This window comes from Xyrauchen texanus, chromosome 37, assembly GCF_025860055.1.
Source record: "Xyrauchen texanus isolate HMW12.3.18 chromosome 37, RBS_HiC_50CHRs, whole genome shotgun sequence".
NCBI classification, from domain to species: Eukaryota; Metazoa; Chordata; class Actinopteri; order Cypriniformes; family Catostomidae; genus Xyrauchen; species Xyrauchen texanus.
The window spans coordinates 2782015-2807063 of record NC_068312.1 but is presented as its reverse complement, the minus strand read 5'-3'; the positions used below and the strand labels follow the sequence as shown (position 1 = coordinate 2807063).

At 37.7% G+C, this 25049-nt stretch overlaps 1 protein-coding gene across 1 annotated transcript in view; it reads right to left on the bottom strand.

The window, feature by feature from the left end:
• The window catches only part of LOC127630680 (guanine nucleotide-binding protein G(I)/G(S)/G(T) subunit beta-1), a 70828-nt gene extending 49591 nt beyond the window's left edge, over positions 1 to 21237 (bottom strand). The window contains exon 1 of the mRNA XM_052108329.1: positions 20892 to 21237. The gene's annotated coding sequence lies outside the window, so the exon portion shown is untranslated. The remainder of the gene's footprint in view (positions 1 to 20891) is intronic.
• Between the last annotated feature and the right edge of the window lie 3812 nt (positions 21238 to 25049).

Here is a 25049-nt window from a genome sequence, read left to right as displayed (position 1 = left end):
CAATTTCTTTCAATAAGAGCAACATCTGTGCAAACTTTTGGCCGCCAGTGTATTTCTTGCATATCACCCTGCCCTAGGAGAGAACAAAACAAAATTTATTCACACACATTCAAAGTCATTACTCTTCCAAAGCAGCTAAACTGGGACCTGGGATGAAAGGTAATATACAACACCAACATTAAACCCGCAACAACCAACAATAAGTGATGTACAACAAAATACCCGACCGGTAGCACATGATGGGGAGAACGCACGGATGAAGTAGGTTCGTTGCCAAAGAGATGTTGCCCTTCACAACTGTTGAAAAGCCATCTTTCAAAACTTTGAACACCACACATTTCAATTGCATTTCATTTTTTTCAGTTTCATTTGAATTTTTGATTAAAATAAATAAAAAAAGTTCCAAGTATGAAATCAAACTGCCTTGCGCTATTGTGTAGGCTATTGCTTAACGAAAATAACCCCTTAGCGTCCAACCAGCGATAATACCAGTGCTAGTCGGATTGAACACGAACACCACACTGGTGTGAAAAGTATGATTTTGTGGCAAGTCTTACAACTACTTTTTCCAACAACTTCTCACTCTACAAACTGTACACATCCTTCAGAAACAGTAAGAGTAGTATGCTGTTCTGAATACAGTCTATAATAATTTTCCCATCAGGTTTGAGCACATTACTCCCTGTCATTTCAGTCGAACGCTAGTGCTGCAAACAGAAAACAAAGACTTTATATAAAATGCAAATGATGAGGTTTCACATGCAAAAGTGTGTCAGCGTAGAGCGGGCTGCTTGTACAGTATTGTAGTGTCATTGCTGTTTACTTTGCTTATTCAAAGCAGCATATAGGCCTCATAACAGACCTGTATTCAAACAAGCGGAGGAACATCAGCACAGGTGACACGCTGGACACATGCATTGTTTTTCACATTAAACAGTCATGTGCGGTTCCGCCAGAGACATTTAACAGGAATCAGATCAACTTGCATTGCTCCACAGATCACATCAGCATTTAAAACATCGTCTCAATAAGATTTATTTTAAGGACACAATAAGTATTATCTACCCCTCTGCAATGAACTACAAAAAGCAGAATGTGACAGCTTTTGACAAAACTGATGCCATATGCAATTCTCCCTCTAAAAGGGACACTTCTGATGTTGTTCCCATGCTGAAGGAAATATCAGTGCAGATGGCAGATTCAAATGTGTATAGAAAAACCTACACATTTCTTAAATTATAAACTTTCAATTGGGGTCGATTAAAATGTCCATTGTTTATTTGTTTTTTCTCGGAACGGAGCTGTGTGAATAGACACAAGGTGCAAGCATTCTTGGTAACAGTTGTTCTTGGCATGACAGGTTATTTGCAGGTTCGAAGGAATAAATTCAAGACTTAAGGCCAAATAAAATAAATATTTAAGAGCACTTTCGTAATATAATTTTTTTTTAAAAACCATTAATTAATTAGCTGGTAAATACAAAACCACTGAGGCTACTCGAATGTCTCTGGATAAGTTTTTTTTTATAAATATATATATATTTTATTGTGCATTTAAGTGTTAATAAGTTAATACAACATTAAAACTCTAAATGAATTTGTTAAGAATGCATGTAGCCTACATTGTGACCCTTCTCTTTAGTCACTTGCTTGATCAATGCTTTGGCAATGTCACCGCTTATATCAAACACGTTAGTTGTGATAAAAACCATGAGTAAAAAGTTAACTTTTATCAGATTACGTTGTTGAAAAATGATTCAGAGGGCTCTCGTTGACTGCTGTGGCTTCACGATCACAAACTGAGCTGACTGGACTGAGGAGATAATTTCAACTCACAACTTTGCAGCATATAGCAAACATGATTACATGTTTGTTATTAACTCAGATCATTATAGTAATTGTATCGCTAAGAATATGTATGCATTTATGATGGTTTTGAATCTTACTTTAGTTTAATCCTCTAATCTGTCAAATCTAATGCAAATATCAGTGGGCTTTCTACCATCACTTATTGCACATGCGCTGACATTTTTGTAAACAAGAGGATTGCTCTATAGACCTTATTCACAGTAGCGCCATGTTTGATTTTTAATGGGAATGAAAACGAGGCTGTGACGGATAGACTTTTTTTTTTAATTAAATATAGCGCTGCTGTGAATAAGGTATAGCATGTGCTGAATAACATTTATATATTTTTTCTTGGCAGATACATTTAACAAATACTTTAACAGGAAGTATGAAATTTCTGTCATCACTGCTCACCCCTGAGTCTGTATGAATGTTTCTCTGCTATGGAACACAAAAAGATGTTAAGCAAAACTTTAGTCTTAGTCACCATTCACTGTCACTGCATCTAGTTTTTCACTCAATGAAAGTGAATGGTGACTGAAACTCCCTAATATCTCCTTTTGATATCCACTGAAATAAGAAAGTCATACAGGTTTGCAACAGCATGAAGGTAAGTGATGACAATTTACATTTTTGAGTGAAATATCTTAAAAAAATAAAATAAAAAAAACTCCATAAAAATTACCTTAAAAATGTCAGTTTAAAGTTGACAAGATGTATTGTAAATGTTAACAGATTCAATTATGAAAGAGAAGGAGGGAGAGACACTGTGCTGCTGCTTCCCCCCTTATAGGTCTGAATAACTCGCAGCATCATGCAGGCTGCTCCGTCTTGTCGGTCCATGCGTCTTGTCAGTGTCCTCTTTGCTCCGCGACGTTATCACTGCATGAGAAATGGGACGTGTGGCATGGAGTGTGAGAGTGTAAATTGCGTTGGCAGCCCTAGATCTAGAGAGATTGAGATGAGAGATATAACAGGTGTAACTCTACAGCTGAGAATTTCTGTTAGCTTTACAATTATTGTCAAAGATGATGTAAAATAAAGAAGCGCTACAATTTGAAAAATGTCAAAAGAACGCTCCAACCTCGCGCCAGAGGTGGGGGACTTGAGTTACATGACTTGACTCGAGTCGCAAATTTATGGACTTGTGACTTGCTTGACTAAATGAAGAAACTGACTTGGACTTGAACTGCATGACTCGACAAGGACTTGAATGTTTTTTTATTATCATTACCATTCTCAATAAATTATTATAAACAGTAATGAAATGTGTTTAAAAAAATATTGTGACATCAATTAATTTATATGCAAAAGTTTTATCCCGCCAGCACCACTGATCTGCATCTGCTCAGTTAACGCTGCCCTCACAATGCACCAAAATAATGGATTTAAAGATTTCCAATTGGACTGTGTGAATAAAAAAAATTCGCCAGATTCACAATATGCAACGCAAATATATCTGATACAACCACCACAACCTCGAATTTCATCAGTCAATTAAAAAAACCACAAGGAAAGGTAAGTAAATCATTTCTTTATCCAGGAAGATTAATATGTAAAATTACTGTTCAAATATTTGATGATTGTCATTAAATTAAAATGATTCATGATTAATCTCATGTTTTGTAAATGACCCGACATTGCCTCTAAATGTGTGCGTGCCTTTTCTAAACCTTCTCAACAGTCAACAATATACCATAACCATTTGTTGACAATATAAAAACATAACAGGCAGATTTGCGGTCACAACACTTTATTTAAAATGTGACCAGTAATATAAAATATACAGAATGACTCACAGTGATTATGACTTCTGAAGACTTTAACTAAAACTTTTATGAATATATCTCTGAAGGGAAGTTTCGATGGCATTTTCTTTTCATCTTACCTCCGTATAATGCCTAATAAAGTATTGTTTATAAGCGCAGGGCTGCTTTGTGTACAGGTGTTACCAGGGTAACAGCTATATTTCTGCCGCACAAGCGCCACCTACTGACAGAGAGTGAATTTGCATTTTCATTCAGCCCTTCTTTTGTTAGATCAATGTGAAAATCTGACTGCATGTGTACACAGCATACATGCAACATACACGATAAAAACACAGTGCATGTTCATTTACGCAACATACAGCGAGTCACTGACATGACTTGCTTGATTTGTCTGCTCTGCACTTGACTCGAGACTTGAGACTTTGTAACACAAATTGTAACGTTGACCACTTTGTTGATTATAATCTGGAACAACATTGTTAGAGATGCAAAATAACATCATTTGCAATTCGGATTAATGGGTTTATACATGTGTAACTTTGTAAGTTCAGTAAAAATGTATTTCCCTGCATGTGCTCACACTAAACTCAAGCGTCAGCTGCTAAATGCACGAGAGAGAGAGAGATGATTTGAACTTCTGCAGTTTCTGCTGTTTTAAGTGTCTCCTCTATTCACGCCCCCAAATTTAAGATCTGAGCAAGCGAAATTTAAGAAGACTTGTAATTTATTTAAGACTTAAGGACCCGCGGATACCCTGTAAATTGTACAATATATCGACACTGTATCGGCCACCCTGCTCTATGGATATCGCATCGGCCATTAAAAAACCCATATTAGTCGATCGCTATTTGTGATTAATAGCATTTCTTGTCATGTGTCACTCTCAGAAGTCTTACAGGTCGCCCGCCAGTTGCAGGTACATGAGCAAAATTACGAGATGCACCGATTGCAATTTTATTGGCCTATTTCGATTTCCGATTTTTTGCAAGTGTGACCTGCCGATACAGATTTTTTCAGATTCCGATTTTCTTTCTAAGAACTATTATTGACCACATATCAGTCGATCATCTACACTGGTAGATGGGAGGAGAAGACTAGGCTGGTGCTCCGGTGATAAAAACTAAATATACATGTACATTTAACAACAGCTGGATGGAAGAATTGAATTTCATATCCCATGCCTTTTGCAATGTGTGTCGCACTGATTTTAATATCGGACACGGTGGGAAAAATTACGTTAAATCACAACGGCACAATTTTATAGTATTTAGCCTGCCTCTGCCCCTCTCCCGGATTTGTGTACCCAAATGTTGACAGATAACAGGCTGCGTGTGTGACATGACACGAGATTAAACAACTCGGGCAACGTGACGTCGGAAAGTACCTCCTACTCTGTATCGAGGAAATTTATCAGATTTCTGAACCATCTGTCCTCAACTATGGAGAACAGCTGGTCATCCAGGGCCATGAATTCCATAATTTTCCTCGTAATTGCTTTGGTATTTTCGTTGCTCATACCAAGGAATGATAGGAGAGGCTGCTGACTTGTGGCTGGCTCTGAGCTCTGGCTAGCTTTAGCCGCTTTCACATTTTAGCTTCTTTTTTAAAATGGGCATTTTCAGCTGGGTGATGGTGTTTTAAATGTCTAATTAGGTTTGTTGTTCCGAAAGTTATTGTGGTGGTTCCCCCACGGTTTAATTATTACACATTTCAAACTTTATGTATTCTTCACTCACACAGTGAGGATCTTCCACGCTAATGACATGTTTACATGCGGCTGTGACGTTATTGCCTGCGCCGCTGGCAACAAAACGGACCGGCTTGGAATCGTTAAGACGTGAGGCTGAACGGCCGGTTACCGGTCCGGGCCGAGCATGCGGAAAATCGGCTAATTCCGGTCCCTGGCCGGTCGATCGGTGCATCTCTAAAAATTACTCATGCTTGAAATACATCTGGACGAGGAGCTGGCAAACTGTTCAGTCTTGTCGCATTTGGCAGGTAGCGGGTGCTAGTTTCACACCCTGGGCTACTGTTTGAAATATTTTGGAGCTCGACAGTGCGACCGATTCACACGCGAGTGAAATTACTGCGTGCAACAGTGGAAAATTATTTTGGCGAACCAGTGCATCCTAAATGCATATAACATTATATACAAAATACTTTTAAAAAGTGTTTTAATACAAGTTATTTTGCAACAAATTTGCTGTTTTCTCACTCTAATTCAGCTGAGACGAGGCTGAATCCAGCTCAATCGTGGAAGCGCTTACTGGCGTGCTCTCCATTTCAGATATACCACCTAAAGATGGTTTAAGCGGTTTCTTGATTGTTTTACCTGTGGAATGATAGACAGCCAGCGTACGAATTATCCGTCAATGTTTTTAAATTCGGTGAATGACGATGACTTAAAACGTGGTGCTTGTGCATGAGATTCTGAAAACATATCGATACCCAGAGCTGCGATCAAAGACGGCTGACAAGCGCATGTTTTACATTACACAACAGCATGTACAAATGCAAAAACAGGCATTTTGAATTAAGAGTGTGAGGTATTTTATGTGTGCGTCATAAGGTCAAGACATTATGTATAGCCCCAAATGAGGAACTGAAGTGGGAGTTAATATGTTGGTTATTGCAGCGCTTTACCTGCAAATGCAATGATATTCATTTGGCGTTTGCCACTTTGTGCTAAAAATGCTTCCTCTTCTGAAACAAACGCTACTCGATCCTGATTTTTACACGAGCAACCACAAAACCACTCACGTTCATGCGCTCTGCTCCTAGTGCTTTGAGCTCTGAGTGTGTGTGGCATTAACAGTTAACAGTTTTTAACTGCTAATCTAAGTCTAGCATTAATCTCAAACTGTGCTCCTAAATTTTTGAACTAAAAGCATGCCTAAACAAAAAGGTTAGTGTCGAGACCTGTATTTGCTGACTGCCCAGATCCATGGCTTTGGAATTTCCATTACCCCTGGAATCACAAGTTCGAATCCAGTGTGTGCAGTGACTCAAGTTAGGTCTCCTAAGCAACCATATTGGCCCGGTTGCAAGGAAGGGTAGAGTCACATGGGGTAACCTCCTCGTGGTCGCTATAATGTGTGGTTCTCGCTCATAGTGGGGCATGTTGTGAGTTGTGCATGGATGCCATGGAGAATAGCATGAAGCCTCCACACACACCATGTCTTTGCGGTAATGTGCTCAACAACACAAGTGATAAGACGCATGGATTAACGGTTTCAGACGCAAGTGCTGAACAATTAATCAAAATAAAATCGAAACCGTTTTATGACCTTGTGCGATTATTAAACTGGAAGGGCTGCGAATTAAATAAATAAATATTCTGCTCTCTTCAAAGTATATTTGCGTTGCAGTCTATATTAAGTTAGAGCATTGTTGGTGTTTTCAGAGCTGTTCTGTGCTCCACAACTCCCTCACATGCTTAGAGTAACAGAAGTGCTCAGAGTTCGGTTCCGTTTGCTTACATACTCTAAACGCTTTATTTACACTAAACTGGCGCTTCCTGCGTGAAGCGTTTTTTATTATTATCTGCAGTAGCATCTCAGTCTCTGCAAGGCGCAGGTATCATAATAATAACAACAACAACGCAGAATACAAGATGGGGTATAATTCAAACATCTTTATTAAGTGCTTGCAGAGCAAACAGCATTAACAGTAAAACCTGTAGAGTCCAGAAACATCTCTTCCTCCAGTCTCCTGTTATTTGTTTACTTCACGAGAGAGCGTGCACTTATTACACTCCCTGCGGAAACAAGTGAAAGCGGAACTAATATTACCAACATCACACCAATGGGTTATCAGTTCAACTTCAGTTTGACATTAAGACTCATTCTTTAGGTCTATCTTATATTCAGTAAATAATAATTTGTATAAGCCAACTAGTTTTTAAGGCCTAGAATAAAGAGTAACATTTATATTTAAAAATAATATTTTGTGTTTATTGCATTAATCAATCAACCAACATTATTTTTGACAGCAAAAACTAGGCAACAACTATGTTTTTACCAACAGGGAAATATAGTGACACTGAGCAGAAAGCTTACATAGAACCAGTTTTGACGGAGCTGCTGATAAAAAGTTAAATGATCAGCATCGATTGATGAGATGAAAAGAAAATTGGAGATCGTATCGGATGTTAAAGTCCTGATTGGAGCACCCCAGATATTCAAGTTGACCGTGTTTCAAAAACTAATGATGATGATAATGATTAGTGGGCTGAGATCATGTCACAAAATGGACAAAAACAGGTACATGGTGGACGGTAACATATGAAGAAGACTTTGTTTCACTTTTATATATTTATTTGTTTGTGGATGAACTGAAAAAAGGTCTAAGTTAAAAAATGTTTAAGATGGCTTAAGTGTGAAAACCCCAGCAGCCTTTTTGCAGTTGAACATGTGGAAAACATTACCATCATAATCGCAGTTCAAATAGCAATATTTTTCAAAATAAATTGCAATATGACTTCTTGTCCAAATCTTGCAGCCCTAATATATATATTTGTCTGTTCTCACCCAAAATTGAATCGCTTCAGAAGACATGGATAACACCACTAGAGTTACATGGCTCACTTAAGTGCTGCCTTTATGTTCTTCTTGGACCTTAAAAGTGCTTGACTCACATCGACCCCATTGACTTACATGGTATGGAAAGAAACACACATCAAAACAACTCTGCGTTTTGCTATAGAAAGAAAGTCTTACGATTTTAAAATGGCATAAGGGTGAATACATTTTCAATTTATTGAATTATAATTTTTGGTTGAACTATTCCTTTAAGACATCTGATGAAGACTCACAAATGAGTGGTTAAAAGCAGACAAACTGGTTAATCCGAACGTCTGCTAGCTGCCTTGAGACGTCACACAGGTCACATAAACTACAACACATAGAGACTGTATCACCTAGATATCTCATACAGACTGTGTCTGTTCCCCGAACTACCAAACACAAAACCCTCACTAAATAATTTAGAAAAAATTTGATTAAGGTCAAACTTGAACAAAACAAACAAATTAAAAATGTACATCATATAAAAATAGGGCTACTAAACATTAGATCTCTTTCTACCAAAGCACTAATTGTCAATGAAATGATTATAGATCATAGATTGGATGCGCTCTGTTTGACTGAAACCTGGCTTAAACCGGATGAATATATTAGTTTAAATGAATCTACTCCCCCAGGTTATTGTTATAAACATGAGCCTCATCTGAAGGGTCAAGGAGGAGGTGTTGCTACAGTTTACAGTGAAGTTTTTGGTGTTACATTTATATCCTGTCCTCTGAGTAAGTCTTTTGAACTAATAATGCTTAAGGTGACACCATCAAATACAAATATAAATAAAAAATCTCTGTCCTCCTTTACCCTTGCTACAGTGTATAGATTACCCGGGCCTTATTCAGATTTCCTTAGTGAATTTGCTAATTTTTTATCAGATCTTGCAGTTACTGTAGATAGAGCCTTAATTGTTGGTGACTTCAACATTCACATAGATAATGAAAATGATACATTGGGATTAGCATTTATCGATATTCGCAACTCTCTTGGAGTCAGACAAAATGTAACAGGACCAACTCATCGCCATAATCATACGCTAGATTTAATTCTTTCATATGGAGTTGATGTTGATAGTATAGAAATTCTGCAACAGAGTGATGACATCTCGGATCATTACCTCGTTTCTTGCATGCTGCAATCAGCTAATGTTACTCAATCTACACCACGCTATCGTTCAGGTAGAACCATTCTTTCGACCACTAAAGATAGCTTCACTAATACTCTTCCAGAGCTATCTCATATACTCAATAAACCCCAAAGCCCAGAAGAACTTGATGAAATAACAAAAAAAAAATTAAATGCAGTCTTCTCTAGCACCCTTGATGTTGTCGCCCCACTTCGATTAAAGAAAATTAAAGAAATATGCCCTGCACCATGGTACAATGATCACACTCATGCCCTCAAGAGAGCAGCTCGGAAAATGGAGCGCATGTGGAAAAATACAAAATTAGAAGTATTTCAGGGTGCATGGAAGGATAGTGTCTGTAGCTACAAACACGCACTCAAAGCTGCCAGGTCAGCATATTTTAGTAAACTCATAGAAAATAACCACAACAATCCTAGATGTTTATTCAGTACTGTGGCTAAATTGGTTAGGAATAAAGCCTCAACCGAACCAGATATTACGTCACAGCTCAAGAGTAATGACTTCATGAATTTCTTCACAGATAAAATTGAAATAATCAGAAATAAAATTAGAATTATGCAATCATCTGTCATAGCACCCCAGAAAACAATGTCGAATAATTTCCCTCATGTGCAACTTCAATCCTTCGCTATCATAGGTCATGAAGAGCTAACAAAACTTATGGAAACAAAAAGCCACAACTTGTTTGTTAGATCCTATACCAACTAAACTCTTAAAAGAGGTATCTCCTGTAATATCAGAACCTCATTTTAATATCATTAACTCCTCGCTATGCTTAGGACATGTCCCAAGAAACTTTAAAATGGCAATTATCAAACCGCTAATTAAGAAGCCACAACTTAATCCTGGAGAACTTGCTAATTATAGACCGATTTCAAATCTCCCGTTTATGTCAAAAATACTAGAAAAGGTAGTATCCTCCCAAATATGTTCATTTCTACAGAGAAATAGTATATATGAAGAATTTCAATCAGGATTTAGGCCTCATCACAGTACAGAGACTGCACTTATCAGAGTTACAAATGACTTGCTCTTATCATCTGATCGCGGCTGCATTTCTCTTCTAGTGCTTTTAGATCTTAGTGCTGCATTCGACACGATAGATCACGAAATTCTCTTGAATAGGCTAGAGAATTATGTTGGAATTTGTGGAGTGGCATTAGCATGGATTAGGTCATATTTAGCAGACCGCTACCACATTGTCTATGTAAATGAGGAATTGTCAAACCAAACAAAAGTAAAATATGGAGTGCCACAGGGATCAGTTTTAGGGCCTCTGCTTTTCTCCATGTATATGCTTCCCCTGGGAGATATTATCAGGAATCGTGGAATACGTTTCCACTGCTATGCTGACGATACACAACTTTATATTTCTTCAAAACCTGATGAGATTTCACAATTCTCAAAATTAGCAGAGTGTATTAATGAAATAAAAGATTGGATGGCCAGAAATTTCCTTCTACTCAATTCTGACAAAACAGAGGTTCTAATTATTGGACCAAAAAACTCTAAAAATAAGCCACTAAAATATAATTTGTCTCTAGATGGATGTACTGTTACATCATCTTCAACAGCAAAGAACTTAGGTGTTATATTTGATACCAATCTGTCCTTTGAAAATCAAATTACAAATGTTTGTAGAACAGCATTCTTCCACCTAAGAAATATTGCTAAATTAAGGCATATGCTCTCGGTTGCTGATGCCGAAAAACTAATTCATGCGTTCATGACCTCAAGACTAGATTATTGTAATGCATTACTGGGAGGATGTCCAGCAAGATCAATAAATAAACTTCAATTGGTTCAAAATGCAGCAGCCAGAGTGCTGGCGAGAACCAAGAAATATGATCATATTAGCCCCATTTTATCATCGTTACATTGGCTACCTGTTAAATTCAGTATTGATTTTAAAATTCTGTTAACTAGGTACAAAGCTTTGAATGGTCTAGCTCCGCAGTACTTAAGTGATCTTCTACCACGCTATATTCCAACACGTTCATTAAGATCGCAAAATTCTGGCCTATTAATAGTTCCTAGAATGTCAAAATCCACTAAAGGAGGAAGATCCTTTTCATATTTGGCTCCTAAACTATGGAATAGTCTCCCAAACACTGTTCGAGATGCAGACACACTCTCTCAGTTTAAGTCTAGACTAAAGACTTATCTATTTAGCCCGGCATACACCTACTTTATCCTCCAACCCACAATTAGGCTGCTTTAGTTGGGTCTGCCAGAACCAGAAACCAGAAACATTGAGCATGATCTCTTACTCTGCAATAAATTAAATGGCATCTACGCTTACATCTTTTTATTTGTTTCCCTGTCTCAACCTCAGGACTCCTATCCTGAGGTCACCAGAACCGGCTGGATCCAGCACCATTCCTGCTTCATGTTGGACTCCACTGCTACATGTCGCAGAATGATGATGACTAAATGCAGCCGGTGCCAGCCAAACATCACTTCAATCTATTATGACGGACTTCAGAGGATGAAATGATGCCAACTCCAACCTGCATCACCTCGGCCTATAGATGGACTACGATCTTGAAATGGAATGCATAGACTAACTATTGCCAACAAAAGCCTTCATCAGCCAATTAACAAGGACAATTGCATCTATGTGAACTTCTGCAATTAATCAAGATGGACTGGCCCCCACAGTGAGTCTGGTTTCTCCCAAGGTTATTTTTCTCCATTAATCTACATCTTATGGAGTTTTGTGTTCCTTGCCACAGTCGCCTACAGCTTGCTCACTGGGGTTATTAATACAATTATCATTTAATTATTTTTAAACACTATTAAAAATCGTATTTTATCGAAATTACACAATGATGATTAATCGACTTTATAGACATTACAGTTTTATCGTCTGTTAATGCTGATATTCTGTAAAGCTGCTTTGAAACGATGTGTGTTGTGAAAGGCGCTATACAAATAGAATTGACTTGACTTAAATTCCTTCAAAAACAGGCCAATGTTCAGAGTCCATTAAAGGGTAACTCAGAGTTAGCTCAGAGTCTGACTCCACCCACTAGCAATATTTGAAAAATGCTCGAAAAGTGGGCAGACCCCAGCGGGGATAGAGGGGACGAACCGAGGGCGGGGATGAGCAGGGGGGGGCGTGCACCTGAGACCCGTAGTGACAGATTAATTGACAGCTGCTGTCAGACTCTAAAATGGAGAGTGACTAGAGTGACGCAAGTAACTTTGCCAAGGAGCGGTCTTTTGAAGTCGAGGACCTTTCTCACCCACCTTCACCTGAAGTGGAGGAGGGTGAATTGTCTGTGGAAACCACCTCCTTGCCGGAGCCATATCAATTCAAGCCGCTGGCTCAAACTGCGGTTTTAACTCCCTGTTGAGCATCCGAGTGCGCATTCACCTTCACTCGCGTGCAGGAAAAACAAACGAAACGCTGTTCAGTGATGTTTATCCTTTTAGCAGGATTTTTATTTAGCAAGCTTCACTTGAACATAACATCAGTTAGCTGTTCTCTCAACTTAGAAGAATGTGATGTAAAGCATAACGTCATCATGTACAAAACCATATCTCCAAATAAAACTATACAGGTAGTCAATACCGTAATACAATGTATAAGGGTGCAATACGTTTAACACTCCCGCATCGTGAACGCGCGTTTGTCAGCCCCAGAGGATTAACTTTAGCCTAACCATAAATTGTGATTCAAATATATATGATCACTCACCTCAAGACGCCGCTGAGGTGGTGGAGTCCATGCAGGAGGAGCAGCGTTTGGCACTGCGTCAGCTTTTCAGCTGAGCTGTTTGGAGAAGCCCATTTCCACCTCCACTGCATTGGAGAAGCAATCCGCGTAAAATGCAGTTTGCACACTCCTACAGCTCTAGGCGGAACTCATGGTCTTCCAGAACAAGGACGTGCAACCCCTGGCGCCTAATTTCCAAGTCTATATGGAAAGCAATACAGTCCAGCAGTGCTGTTGCAACCAGCAACATTACACCTACCTACCATCCTGACCACTGTACTAAATACAGATAATCTACGCTAACTTGAAGCTATCCTAACTGACCTAATACTATGCTACTAACTAACTATGCTTCTAACAATACTACACTAACAAATATGCTAATTAACTACCTAGGCTACACGAAATAATCTAAATAACTATATAAATGTTATGCTAAATAGATGCTAAAATACTCTATCCTGATCGTTTTCAATACTCGCAATTCCAACTCCTGACTCGCTACAGTGGTTTTGACGAAACGAGATGGTTTTTATACTGCCATGGGCTTGGTAGCTCGTACCAAGGGCGTGGTGAGCTGGAACCTGCTTACGTCAGCTGTCACCGCTTATGTCACGAAGTACCGCAAACAGCCAATAGGAAAATTCAACTGCAGTAGCCACCGTTCAACCTGAAGAGGGCAGCACTCAGACGTTTTTACACCATATATTGTAGAATTAAAACACTTCATACACAAATGTAAAAAAAATTACTTGAATCAATGACCAGTACTAATAAAGCCCCATTCTTACAGATCATTAACTAAAAAAAGTTGGTTTAGGGTTTAGTTACCCTTTAAATAACCAACTCACATTCATAATTTGTGATTCTCATTACTCATTAACAAAGAAAATACACTATTAAAATCTCTACAGTTGCGTAATAAGTTGAAGAATAAAATGTGATCTGAAAGAATAGGCTACAGCAAGAACATGCAAACAAGTCTAGAAAAATGGCAGACAGGAAACATGCTCACAAGAGCTTCCTGCAACAGGATTTCTGCTGCCTGTCGCAGTACTCTATGGCTGCAGTAGTCAAAAATGCTCAGGACGCCTTCCGGTTTTGACTGCAAAATATTTCTATGCTAAACCAACTCAAACTTAAACACGATCCACCCATACAAACCCATTTTACTGACATTGGCATGTGGCCTGGACAATTATTTGTGAGATTCAGCCCTGTATTGCTGATTTTGCTCCAGTCAGAGGGTAAACATGACCCTGTCATTCATACAGACCTGCTGTCGAGTTACATAACATTACTACAAACTAACAAATCAAACACAAATGCCACAATGAAAGAAACAGTTAAAGTGGCATAAACAACATGCAGCTGAATCAAATTGCCTCAAAGACTAATCAAAGATCAAACGATTATGTAGGGGCACGTTAACTCTCTCTGACAGGACAGCTGGGGAAAAAAAATTAAATCAGCACTATCACTGACCAAACCCATAATCCTAAAAGCTGCCATCAACAGACGGCAAGAATTTAATCCTATTCAGAGATGCAACTAAAAACATCAAGTGGGATAAAAAGAGATCAGAAGAATGCATTAAAACATAAACAAAACCCACATTCATGAGGTTCACATACATTTAGCTTGTGTGTAAAGATTACAATTTTAAGATAAAAGTAAATATTTAGCAGGCCTCAACGCTAAGGATTTTTTTGTACTGGCCCGGTTGGGCCAGTGCTTCAGATTTTCACTGACCCCAGCAGTGGAGGAGATAATGTGTTTATGGTCACACATTTAGTTTTGCTGTAATGCAACTTTTGGCCATGTGTAGTGTTTTCACACACAGGATGAAAGATTTAGTCACTGAGTAAAAGATTTGATTATTGGCTGAATGTAATAAACATATGAATCCCAGAGAGAGGAGACTTGCTACTAAATCAGTTCTGATGTGTAATATACAATAGGTAGATATTAGGCCTAATCTATGATTTAACAATGTGTATATAACATGAAATCAGACAACCCAAACAAGACCAACACTGACTGATACACAAAGAATGTATGATACACATGAGACATGTATCAGCTGTTTTATGAGGATGATATGAAGTAGACTGTTTTAAATATTCATCTTCACCCTGCAGCTGAACAGCTCTGATAATAATAGCAGTTTTACTTTTCATATCGAACGCATTATGTCGAAATAATGTTTACGTTTTTAAACATCACCTAATTAAATGTATACATTTTGGATATTGAGCAGCTTGTGATTTCCAGGCGCGTGGGGATTTTGCGCACTGTGAACACTGAATGTGCGGGGATAGTTAAAATGTTGCACAAGCCATTAAATCCCACTTCGAAATTCATTGAGTGTTTTTTTTCCTGCTGTTTTCTTCGCATTGGTAATAGCTGCTGCTAAGACACTTGGAAAAGAGCGAGGAGATTGCTAGGAGAGTGCGCTCTATGTCTGCACGATCTTGTGCGTGCACGTGACTGTGCCTCGGCGCGTCCAGTATATTATGCATTTGTGCATCTTTGCGAGATAAACATTGGTTAGAAGACTCTTCGATCAGTGTAATTTTTGTGCTCTCTCGCTTGTTGTTTGCTTGCACTAATGTTATAAATGCTGCACTGGCCCAATCGTGCAAGTGATAGTTTTTTCTCTCACACTGGCCCCGGGCCATTGGGCAATCCTTATTGTCGAGCCCTGTTTAGGCCTACCATTGACACAGTTTCTTTTCCAGACTGTTATAAACAATGGATGAAAAAGCACATGCAATGTATAATGCACTTGCTTTACATCTTTAGAATTTTAAAGTAGCTACTTAATATTTGAACATATTGACCATGTTTCTGCTAAATATAATCCCTCTCCATACCAAATGGGTGTTAAACAGGAACAGTATGCCATATTTGGCATACTTCCCTTGAACCAGCAAAACTGTGGCAAGCAATTCGAAAATCCTTTATGGATCTGAACACAGGCTGATGGTTTTAGAAGATTTGGAACTCAAACAGAAAAATCTTTCCCTCACAATCTCTTTCATGAGCAGAGTTTCCTGCAAGAGTGTGCAGGGCTTTTATTTCACGCACTCATTCTGGGGTTGTGTTACATAAGACTGTATACTATGCAGCCCAGCAGACATTACAGCATGCTCACCATTCTCTCTATAAAGTATATGATGGATGATAAGCAACAAACCAGAGTAAAAAGTTTTTTTTTTTTATCTGCTTCACAAAAAAACTGAAAGAAAACACTCCTCCATGTAAAATTCAATATTACAGTAGTAATGTCAAAAGAACCAGTACTTCAGTACCAAGGCGATACTAAAATAAAAAAGATTTTATGATACCAGTGTTTCTGCAGTACCGAGCACCGACTCAATTCGGTAACTGTACACTGTTTGACTGACAGACGGCTGTCTCCAAATGCTCATAATCTTATTTGTATGTGTGCTCTTTTACTCCTTTTACACTGAAATGGACAAGTAATCAAATTAAAATCATGTTTATTAAACTGCAAATGGATGTGAATTAATTAAATAAATATACAGTCTGCATGTGCTGTCCGCCTCAAAGTGAATGTGTGAAGCTGCTCATATGCTGAAAACACCACATTTTATGAGCATTGTGCGCTGTGCTTATAGTAATGAATAACAGAGGAGAGCACACATTTACTGTGAAGTGCACAGATCTGCAGACTTTATATTTATATAAATGAATTGCAGCATTTTGCGCTGGGTCATAAAACTAACGTCTTATCTGGAACAGTGAAACTACCGTCAAAAACACAGAACCACAAACACCAAGGCAAAATAAACGTTTGATTCAAAATAAAAGCTGGACGAGTGTAATTTGAGAAATGGCAAAATAAATATATTACTAGTGTTAAGTAAAATGCATTTCATTATTATTCAGGGTTTCTGTAGGGTTAATTAATTGAATGAAATTCAAGACTTTTTAAGGCCAAATAAAATAAAAATGTAAGACCACTTTAGCAATAATAAAAAACACATGAAATAATTATTTAGCTGGTAAATACAAAACCACTGAGGCTACTCGAATGTCTCTGGACATGTTTTTTATAATTTATTGTGCATTTTCTTTTTCATATATATATATATATATATATATTTTAAATACAACATTAAAACTCTAAATGAATTTGTTAAGAATGCATGTAGCCTACATTGTGACCCTTCTCTTTAGTCACTTGCTTGATCAATGCTTTGGCAATGTCACCGCTTATATCAAACACGTTAGTTGTGATAAAAACCATGAGTAAAAAGTTAACTTTTATCAGATTACGTTGTTGAAAAATGATTCAGAGGGCTCTCGTTGACTGCTGTGGCTTCACGATCACAAACTGAGCTGACTGGACTGAGGAGATCATTTCAACTCACAACTTTGCAGCATATAGCAAACATGATTACATGTTTGTTATTAACTCAGATCATTATAGTAATTGTATCGCTAAGAATATGCATTTATGATGGTTTTGAATCTTACTTTAGTTTAATCCTCTAATCTGTCAAATCTAATGCAAATATCAGTGGGCTTTCTACCATCACTTATTGCACATGCGCTGACATTTTTGTAAACAAGAGGATTGCTCTATAGACCTTATTCACAGTAGCGCCATGTTTGATTTTTAATGGGAATGAAAACGAGGCTGTGACGGATAGACTTTTTTTTTTTTATTAAATATGGCGCTGCTTTGAATAAGGTATAGCGTGTGCTGAATAACATTTATATATTTTTTCTTGGCAGATACATTTAACAAATACTTTAACAGGAAGTTAAAGTGCTGTTCGTTTAAAAAATTTATTTCTATCATCACTGCTCACCCCTGAGTCTGTATGAATGCTTCTCTGCTATGGAACAAAAAAGATGTTAAGCAAAACTTTCACCATTCATTGTCACTGCATCTTGTTTTCATTCAATGAAATATCCTTTTGATATTCACTGAAATAAGAAAGTCATACAGGATAGCAACATAAGTGATGGCGATGATGGTAAAAGTAAAAACTCATCAGTTACCTTAAAAATGGCTGTTTAAAGTTGACATGTATTGAAATTGTTAACAGATTATGAGAGAACTGTGCAGCATAATTAGTTATGATGTATATTGATCTAATATTTAGATTATATACTAAATATTAAATATAGATAATATATTTTCATATTATGTATATTATAAATATTTATATAATCTATTATTGTTTTGTATATTATTGTTTGTTTTTATTGACTGATTCAGGTGGCAGAGGAAATCCATGTATATGTCAGATCTAGAGAGATTGAGATGAGAGATATAACAGGTGTAACTCAGCAGCTGAGTAGTTCTGTTAGCAATTATTGTCAAATACGATGTTAAATAAGGAAGCGGCACGATTTGAAAGGCATCAAAAGAACGCTCCAATCTTGCACGCATGCAAATTGTAACGTTGACCACTTTGTCGATTATAAGCAGGAGCAACAGTGTTAGCGCATCAGAGACGCAAAATAACGGCATTTGCATTTCTGATTAACAGGTTTATACACGTGTAACATAAGTTCCGAAAAAATTAAGCTTCCCTGCGCGCGCGCACTAAACTCAAGCATAACCGCTAAATGAAGAACGCACAAGAGAGAAGATTTTGACTCAAGCTGATTCTGCTGTTTTAAGCGTCTTCTCTATTCACGCCCCAAAATGTAAGACCTCTTGCAATTTATTTAGGATATTTAAGACTTTTTATGGATTTACATTTTTAAAAGTAAATTTAAGACTTTAAGGACCCGTGGAAACCCTGTTATTATTATTATTGAGCCTGTATCTCACAAGCAAGCATGCTGTTGTACTGAATGTTTATTTCATTTATAATGCGATTCTCTGTTGTGCAGCAGTTTATTTGAGAAAATATAAGAGCAGTGGTGTGTTTTAGATTATGTTATGAGGATCTTTACTGAGGCACTTCATAAAAAACTACAATGATATGTTGAAAAGCATGCTATGGTTTTAATGTATTATTTGCATTGAAATGTAACATTGTGTGTTCAATAGTATATTATCTATTTTTTCTGTATTGAAATTGATATCGAGAATCATGAAATGTTACTGGTATTGGTACAAACTACTGAAATATTGTTGTTGTGACAACACTACCTTACTGTATATCGACACTGACATTGAGCTAATAATATTTGTAAATGAATCTGCAGCTATGAGTAATGTGTTCTGATCAAATGGATAGTAATACATTACTTAGTAGGTATTTATATACACATTTAATTTGTAGCCTAGCACTTGAAACAAATGTATGCATGTGTAATACATGTTGTGATGTGTATATAAATTATATAGGCTAAATCATGTTTAAATCAGATTTTGTTAAGGTGAATAATAGTATTTGAGAAATTATATTTTAACATTTGATGTTCAGTTTCGATTTTAAATTCATTATTGATTTATATCGAACATACAGTATTTAACACATGAATAATGAAATAACTGAAAGAAAAAAAAAAAAGAGTAAGCCCTTACTTTACTTGTTACAATGAAAAAGTAATTTAATTACAATAATTAATTACTTAGTAATGCATTACGCTGAATGTGATGTGCAAGAGTGTGTTGTGGCAGGGCTGTCTTCATCAGTCGCCATCTTGTTGGCTGCAGAAGCAGCAGCTGTAGGCCGTGAACAAACACACATTCATTCATTCAGCACATTAGCACACTTCAGACACACACGCATCCAGGTTTCACAACAACATCATGAGCACAGAAGGCTTTTAAGTACTTTAAAACACACCGGCATTACTCGATCGATCGATCGTACGAGGACACGAATGATTCTCATCTGTACACTGATCAAACTGAGGCTGATCTATAATAGCGCTGCTCTTCCTCATTCACGTTTCCTCCACGAATACACTGCAAAATCACTCGTATGCAACACACAAGTCAAAGCACAGATTAAAGAGATCTAGCGAATCCCATTAACTTGCGTTTAAGGTCATTAAAAGCACAGGTTAAGTGAAACCCCAATCAAACACACCAACAATCCTGACATAAACACTTCATATTTATATATATATATATATATATATATATATATATATATATATATATATATACATAAAACCATCGCTGTAAGCGATCAGTTCATCTCAGCGACTGAAATAATCAAACAAACCACTTAGAAAAAAAAACTAAACACACGCACATATGTGCACTATTTCAGGGAGATACATGACAAATATGCTCCAACAGTGCGAGTACGCGATGAAGTGGGGGAGGCATTGGCTTTATCCTCCATCTTCAATGTCCAATTCATCATCATCTGCATTTGCAGCTAGATATGCACCAATGCATGACCACACCGTTCAGATGCATTTTATACTGTAATTTACATCAGTGCAACAGGCCAAATGGTTAACATTGAGAAATGCCAGGTTTACCAGCTGTTGTTGACGATCAAGCAACATCAACTCGATGATTTTTTTAATCTACAGATGCCATTGTTAGTAGCAGCGCGAATAACCTGCTAATAATTGTTACTATTCATTACAAATTAATAAAACAGCAGCTTGATAACGAGTGCAGCTAGCGAGCTAACCGCCCATCTCTGGCATATGACCGTGATTTGAGGAAGTTAACACATACTAAACCAGTTATGTGGCCTGGTCATAATCCATAAACAACATTTGCTGCAACTAAACTGAGAAAATGCACAATTACAGGCGCGAAAAGGCAATTGTGTGCGTGTTTGTTAAGCCCGACAGCGGCCCCCACCCCAAAGGACCCCAAAAGAGCCCAGTTGAGTCAACGGGGCATTTACTGAAGAGATAAGTACTGACCTGTGTTCAGTCGGGGCAGTTTGTTGTGTATCTATCATTGACTGTAAACAGCGAGCAGAGATCCACAGCTGCCCGACCTGCAGACAGTCCGTCAGTCAGTCAGCGAGGAGCGGCACTCCCCGAACCCGCAGCCGCGACAGCTGCAAACGCGCCGATTTGGATGGGGGGAAAAAACAACACGCCTCAGTCAAATGTCTTGCGAAGAATGCGGCCGGCACCACGCTCGCTCTAGAGTCAGCCGTTCTGTATGTCCCACACGCGTCGTTCTCCGGTGCTGGAGTGATTCTAGTACGCGCAGTATGTCAGGCGCTCGCTCCGGCCATCAGACAGCAGAGATGTGCGCGGTGACCCTGCTCTAACGGCTGGGAAACCCCACGCTGCGCCTACGTCACCACGCAACCGATTCGGTTGTTTCGGCGCGAAATCACTGCAGGAAATCATTAAGTTACAATTTTAAGCCCTGAAATAGCTAATGCAAGATGCAATTTTTTTCGGAAGTGTATGTGACTGATGGGACTTTAGCCTTAGGTACTGCTCTACAAATATAGATACTTTTCCGTGAGAACTCAGAAAAACTTGATAAAGGCTGAATGTAATTATACATTTTACCATCTCTACATCCCAGATAATATTTTGTATAAATAAACTCTATAAATCAGGGGTCGGTATAAGGCTACAACGGGGCTAAAGGCACACCTTAAGAAAAAATAGCATTTTCTGGTCACAAAATGTATACTGTATTTACTCTGCTGCTCTTTTATTTTTATTCTTACTTTTACTGTGTGGACATATTTATATTTATATTGCTTATATTTTAATACTTGTTTCTTATATTTAGAGAATGTGTAACACACGCCTACAACACCAAAACAAATTCCTTGTATGCGTAAAAAACATACTTTGCAATAAAGCTTTTTCTGATTCTGATATTATTGATTATTAATGGAACAACATACAGGTGAAACTCGAAAAATTAGAATATCGTGCAAAAGTTCATTAATTTCAGTAATTCAACTTAAAAGGTGAAACTAATATATTATATAGACTCATTACAAGCAAAGTAAGATATTTCAAGCCTTTATTTGATATAATTTTGATGATTATGGCTTACAGCTTATGAAAACCCCAAATTCAGAATCTCAGAAAATTAGAATATTGTGAAAAGGTTCAGTATTGTAGGCTCAAAGTGTCACACTCTAATCAGCTAAACACCTGCAAAGGGTTCCTGAGCCTTTAAATGGTCTCTCAGTCTGGTTCAGTTGAATTCACAATCATGGGGAAGACTGCTGACCTGACAGTTGTGCAGAAAACCATCATTGACACGCTCCACAAGGAGGGAAAGCCTCAAAAGGTAATTGCAAAAGAAGTTGGATGTTCTCAAAGTGCTGTATCAAAGCACATTAATAGAAAGTTAAGTGGAAGGGAAAAGTGTGGAAGAAAAAGGTGCACAAGCAGCAGGGATGACCGTAGCCTGGAGAGGATTGTCAGGAAAAGGCCATTCAAATATGTGGGGAGCTTCACAAGGAGTGGACTGAGGCTGGAGTTACTGCATCAAGAGCCACCACACACAGACGGGTCCTGGACATGGGCTTCAAATGTCAAACGTCTTACCTGGGCTAAAGAAAAAAAGAACTGGTCTGTTGCTCAGTGGTCCAAAGTCCTCTTTTCTGATGAGAGCAAATTTTGCATCTCATTTGGAAACCAAGGTCCCAGAGTCTGGAGGAAGAATGGAGAGGCACACAATCCAAGATGCTTGAAGTCCAGTGTGAAGTTTCCACAGTCTGTGTTGGTTTGGGGAGCCATGTCATCGGCTGGTGTTGGTCCACTGTGCTTTATTAAGTCCAGAGTCAACGCAGCCGTCTACCGGGACATTTTAGAGCACTTCATGCTTCCTTCAGCAGACAAGCTTTATGGAGATGCTGACTTCATTTTCCAGCAGGACTTGGCACCTGCCCACACTGCCAAAAGTACCAAAACCTGGTTCAATGACCATGGTATTACTGTGCTTGATTGGCCAGCAAACTCGCCTGACCTGAACCTCATAGAGAATCTATGGGGCATTGCCAAGAGAAAGATGAGAGACATGAGACCAAACAATGCAGAAGAGCTGAAGGCCGCTATTGAAGCATCTTGGTCTTCCATAACACCTCAGCAGTGCCACAGGCTGATAGCATCCATGCCACGCCGCATTGAGGCAGTAATTAATGCAAAAGGGGCCCAAACCAAGTACTGAGTACAAATGCATGATTATACTTTTCAGAGGGCCGACATTTCTGTATTTAAAATCCTTTTTTTTTTATTGATTTCATGTAATATTCTAATTTTCTGAGATTCTGAATTTGGGGTTTTCATAAGCTGTAAGCCATAATCATCCAAATTATATCAAATAAAGGCTTGAAATATCTTATTTTGCTTGTAATGAGTCTATATAATATATTAGTTTCACCTTTTAAGTTGAATTACTGAAATTAATGAACTTTTGCACGATATTCTAATTTTTTGAGTTTCACCTGTAATTAGTATGGAAAGAAATACAAACAGAAGGTTGTTTTGATTGAAATTCAAAAAGGTGGCGAAAGGTCCCCATCACTTGGTGTAAACATCCCCAATTTATATAAATTAATAATGACAGTGTGGTTAAAGTGCAAAATTTGTCAGCTAATGCAAATACTTTTGAGAGAACAAGATGCTTTTCTTACTTCAGAAGTGCACCATTTTATGTTAATTTCAAACACATTTGGCATTTGAAAACATCTCAAGTACAGATTATTCTTCATTATGATTGTATCAATCAATGTGAGCCCACTTTGAACATTTTTCATAATAAATCCATTCGACCCACTTAAGAAAATCTGTGTGTTTTATGGTAGGCTTTTTATCCCAAATACTATCCTTTCACTTTGGACAGTCTTTTGATTGATTCACCTTGAACAAAACTATAAATCTACACTTTCATATTTAGACACTGGTGGGGGCTGGTCAAAGGTGGAGACTTATAGTTAAAAAATGACTTAAATATTGATCTGTTACTCACCCACACATATCAGATCACTTCTGAAGATATGTATTTAACCACTGGAGTCGTATGGGACCTTCTGTGTCTGGTCGCCATTTGCTTGCATTGTATGGACCAACTGAACTGAAATATTCTAATAAAATCTTTGTTTGTGTTCAGCAGAAGAAAGAAAGTCACAAATCTGGGATGGCATGAGGCTGAGGAAATGATGAGAGAATTTTTATTTTTGGATCCCTTAAGGAGAAAAAAAACTTTGTTATAGACTTGACAGTTGTGAAAGCGGCACTCACCTGTACACGATGAGGTAAAACCATCCAAAACACTTTGAAACCAGCAAGCATGTTTGACTGAGTTAAAATGTATGGTCTTATGTATGGGCTCGTGATTACTAAACCTTGAAAGCTTAAATACTGATTGCATTCAGCACTTCAGTCAGCATTGTGTGAGCAAGCAGCACCCTCTAGCTGTATGTATGGCATTATCCATGATCCATTATAGCACAATAGAACTTAAAAGGGCATTTTGTTCCTTTGGTACATTTTTATTTTTCCCTGATGGGATTGGTGTTTCCGTGGAATTGCCCAACATATGCATAATACGAATTCATGATGTTTTACTATATACAGTACAAACTGTTTTATTGGACTGTAAAAACAAGTGCAAAATAAACATTTTCACATCAACCATTATGCTTTGATATTTACTTATTTTTCAATATATTTATATCTTCTATTTATTTATATTGCGAAGAGAACTCAGGTAAAATTATACATTATAAAAGGGATGCAATATATGAAATATATTATGAGGAGAATCCAAGTAAGATCAAAAAGTTTTGTTTTAAAGGCGATGCAAGGCAGAGATGCAGCAATATCATAATTTTTTTTTTTTTTTTTAAACTTTGTCTCATCCCAACTAAGAGACAACAAAGTAAACCATTCTGTAATTTGGCTTATCTGTTCAAGGATAGTGTCTCGTATTTTTATCTTTGAAGGTGGCAACCCTTAAAATGTTAAATTCTTTTCAAGGAAGCCTTCCCTATAAGGTAGCTGAGAGAATGAAAGACCAACTTTACACCTCGCTGAAACTGAACCTAAACAGAAATATGAGGAACAAAATGATGATGGGTCTTCAAGTTTCTG